At 36.9% G+C, this 4,686-nt stretch overlaps 1 pseudogene; it reads right to left on the reverse strand.

Annotated features, from left to right (window-relative positions):
* Positions 1-1,362: 1,362 nt before the first annotated feature.
* On the reverse strand, positions 1,363-4,164 carry LOC124892260 (annotated as a pseudogene).
* Between the last annotated feature and the right edge of the window lie 522 nt (positions 4,165-4,686).

The following is a 4,686-nucleotide window of genomic DNA, read 5'->3' on the forward strand; positions in this document are numbered from 1 at the left end:
GGTGTCTAACATCTTCTTAAAACGTTAATAGGAACTGCTTTTCTAGAATCTCTAACTTAAAACGATTTTTCTGTTTTGAATCGTTTGAAGTAACTCTCTAAAGGTTTCTTAATTTCTTTTCAAAATTAAGTGGCGACTCTTCTCAAAAGGTCAAAAATTCTCCGCAAAACAATATTCTTGCATTTTTTGGCAAGGAGAGGAGGATCTGTTCAAGGCTGTTAGCCTAATTGAATGATATTTGGATCAACGCATGGATTTTTTCCTGGCTAGGTTTAAAGGACTTATTCAAATGACCATGATTTTCAGATTGCGTTCCCCCCCCCCCCCCCCCCTTCTTTTGCTTTATTTGTTTTCCTTTATAGTGTCTCATTATTTCTGCCTCTATGTTTCATTCTCGCTTTTCCTTGCTTTCTTTTCTGGTTGGGGTTTTCTGCAATATGTGAGGAACTAGGCTTCATATGGGGTAAAGTTTTTGCATGGCTTAATGAATCTATGTGAACATAAAAGCTCGATACGACTAATAAAATTATCTCTTGTGTTTGAATTAATCTGAATAATTATGCATTACTCGACTGAACAATTATGATGGGTGTCGTATGCTAAAACTTAGAGTTGAGTAGTTTATGCTTCATGTACAATCCCGCATTTTAAGATTAACCTTTATTCCATCTGTCTATTCGTAACTTCGATGATCGTTGATGATATCTCTGAAAAAGGATAGATAGAACACTCTTAAAATTTAAACCCTGAAACCCTTTCCCAGTGTTGTTTCCTGAATGTGATAATGGATGCTAAATTCTCTTATGTATTCTGTGGGACCACCTTGAGCATGAAGTATAATCTTTCTGATTGCTATTTGTGGCTTATTATGATGAATGATTAGTTACACTAAGTTTAAAGGTCTAATGTAGTGTCTTACCCCTTTTCTCTTTATTTCGATGCATGTGAATTCGTTGGAGTCCAAACAAACTCTTTGCATTCCCTAATAGGCCAATAAAGCCTGTTCATTGAGTCGAGCCCGAAAGAGAGTATAAGGTAGCATAGCATACGAATGTGAGTCGTTGAAGGAAGAAGAAAGTAGATCAAAGTTTCATCCTTGAAGCAGCTACGAGATTCAAAAGTCTCATTTATTATTTTGTCCATTTACTTATTGTAGTCTTTATTTATTTATTTATTTATTTATTTTCTTATTTATTCATTTGGGCCTCAAAGTCAAAGTTGTACTTAATACAGGTGAAGCGGGACTCCAGCTAAAGGCTCGAAAACATAGAATTAGGACAGGTGAAAATGGGTCAAAAACCCCCACTAGATTAGGATAGGGTCGACGGTTTGGGCTTAAAAGCCTAAATCACTACTTCCCCGCTTTTCCCCTTTTCCTTTCATTTACTTGTTTGTTTGTCTCTTTGCGAACCTAGTTAAATCCCTAACTAAGTCGCTAAAAAATTGATTTCGCAAAACCCTTTTCTTTAATCAATTACTTTTTCAACAAACCGATCTTCCAAAATTAGTCAAAAGACATTTTCAAACAGTTCGGATAACCGCAAGTTAGCAGACGTTTTAGGTGCCTAACACCTTCCTAAAACATTAATAGGAACCACTTACTCGGAATCTCTAACTTAAAATGATTTTCCTGTTTTGAATCATTTTAAGTAACTCTCTAAAGGTTTTTTTACTTCCTTTTCAAACAGAAATGGCAACTCTCAAAAAGTCCAAATTTCTCAGTAAAACAACGAGGATAAACCGTACACAATTAAAGTTTCAAGATGGGGCAGAAGTGATTTGGGATGAAAATCAAATCTATATGTGCGAGCAGAGAGGTACTTCAGGTGAATTAGTGGTTTCAATGTAGCGGACGACAAATCAACCACATCAAGGGAACTCAAATCCAAGACCTTAAGAAGTCTCACTTCACTAACCTGAGGGAAGGGATCCCAATTATAAAATCTTCTTCGATTTGTCGTTATCAGTGACCTCAGGTGGTGATGGAAAGGCATCCGCGTGTTGAAACCCAGAGTTGCAAACTTGTTAAGCTCTTCACTGAAACTGAAAAGCACTCGACTTCCCTTCTAATCAAAAGGTTGAAACTGGGAATAATGCCCCTTCACTAGTAGCATAAACTTTTCTTCTCCACTCTTCCTCAAGCAAAAGTGAAGCACGACATCATGAACCTGACAGTATTTGACTTTACCATTATATCTTCTCCTTGAAGCCATTACCACATTACTGCTAACGAGATCCATCAAGTAACCTTTAGCTGCCTCTTCCAGTGATCTCCCAGCTTCTCTGTTCTACACGAAGCCTTCCTCGATCCATAGACTTATCAATTTAGACACTGGAATTCTGGCATCTTCGGGAAACATCCCCATATAAAGAAGGCAGAGTCTTAAATAATCAGTTAAGTTATCATCACTTAACTTCATAGTTGATAGACCATAACCTTCAGACTCACCGACATAGGAAAGTAGAGACTTCTTAACCTCATGCCTCCAAGACTCTTTCATTTTCTTCTTTTTAATTATACCAGCTACCAAGACAACAACAAGAGGCAGTCCTTTGCATCTTTTTGCAACTGCTAGACTCACATCTTTTAGTTCAGGTGGGAAACCTTCCTGCGGAAATACCTTTTTCTCCAACAATTGACAACTCTCTTCTGGTGTGAGAAATGGAAGGAAATAAAGATCAATATGGTTCATGACATGCGCACCCACTTTCTCAAGTCGAGTTGTTATTACTATCCTGCTTCTATTTCCAACATATGGAAACAAAGCCTTAACTCATCCCATGCCATACAATCCCATGTATCATCCAAGACAATGAGATATCTCTTTCCCATTAGGCTTTTCCTCAACTTGTCAGCAAGTTCACCAACCTCATCTCCCTTGTCCTTAGAACCGGTTACTTGACTGAAAATCTCTTATAATATCCCTCTCCGATTATATCTTTGAGAAACGATACACCATGCTCTAACAACAAAATGAGAAACAATGATGTCATCATTATACAACTTTCTAGCAATAGTTGTTTTTTCTTGTCCCCCCATCCCAACAATAGGAATGACATCTTGCTCACTTGTCCCTCAAGTCAGATACTGAATTAGTTTTTCTACTGCTATCTCAAAACCCATCATCTCCTCGCCATTCACAGGATTGCTATGTTGAGTCGGCAGAAGTTTAGATAGATCTACCACGTGACAGGACTTAAGAGAAAGGTTTTCGGACTATATCTTGTTCACCTCTGCATATATATGCTTGATCTCTTTTATGATTGTAGGAAGTGAGAAAAAAAGATACCAAAGAACATTATGTTGAACAAGAATAGAGTCGATGGCAACTTCAGCTTCATATGCCAGATTAATAGTACTCCTGTGAAGATCTTTAAGAACTTCATGTTGATGGTACACTTTCGCAACATCTCTAAATGTAGATGTTAGAGACGAGAACTCCTTCTCTAGAACACAAATATGAGGCTTCATGATGGAACCTACACTAACTTCAGATTTCAACTGCATTTCATTCAGTTTCCTTAAAAGTGAATCCACAAAGCTCAATCCACCAACCGTAGGAAATCGAGATGGAATGAATTTGAAGGATTTGTAGTACCTCTCTTCCACCTATGTTTTCAAATTTTCAATTTTCTCAGAAATCTGTATCGTGCCAAGATTTATCTCTTTGGTATCATCATTGGTTATAGAGCTCGGGAGAAGCTTTTGAATTGCATATAGTATATCACCCACAATAGCTCCAACCTCTTCCAAGACCTCATTTAACCACTTACCATTAATATTGTGATTTGGCACATTACCGAGAAAAAACAACAAGAACTCTATTGCCACATCAATATTTCGAGAAGAGACATGATTAGGAAAGTTCTCGAGATTTTTGTTTCTGAGATACATCAGCAGACACTGGAGATGATGTGAAAAACCTTTTGGTAACTTCTTGTCCTTGAAAGTTCTTGATCGAGTGAACTTTGAAGCCTTTAGTTCACCAAGAAAAATCTTCTTCATTTTTAGCTCCACTAACACAATCAAACATAATAGATAGGGAGGTTAGTCAAGATATCATCTTCATCCTCAGTCTCATCTTTATCATCTTCATCCTTATCCTCATCCTCACTGTTTTGTGGAGAAATTTTGACTTTTTGAGAAGAGTCGCCACTTAGATTTCAAAAGAAATTAAGAAACCTTTAGAGAGTTATTTCAAACGATTCAAAACAAAAAAATCGTTTTAAGTTAGAGATTCTAGATAAACGGTTCCTATTAACGTTTTAGAAAGGTGTTAGGCACCTAGAACGTCCGCTAACTTGCGGTTATCCGGACTGTTTGAAAACATCTTTTGATTAACTTCTGAAAAAATTAATTTGTTGAAATAGTGATTTGATTTAAAAAATAAACTTGTGTAAAACAGATTTAGGCGACTTAGTAGGGATTTTAACTAAGTCTAAACAAAACTAATAAACAAATAAACACATAAAAGGGGAAGGGAGGAGAAAGTAAAGGATTTAGGCCATTGAGCCCAAATCAATGAGACCTGTCCTAGTCTAGTTGGGCTTCCGACCCATTTCACCTGTCCTAAACTATTTTTCGAGCCTTTGGCTCGAGTCTTGCTCCACCTATATCAATACAACTTTGGCTTCGAGGCCGAAATGAATGAATAAATAAATGACTAAATGAATAAATAAAAAGAA

This window comes from Capsicum annuum, unplaced genomic scaffold (assembly GCF_002878395.1).
Source record: "Capsicum annuum cultivar UCD-10X-F1 unplaced genomic scaffold, UCD10Xv1.1 ctg45288, whole genome shotgun sequence".
Classification (NCBI taxonomy): Eukaryota; Viridiplantae; Streptophyta; class Magnoliopsida; order Solanales; family Solanaceae; genus Capsicum; species Capsicum annuum.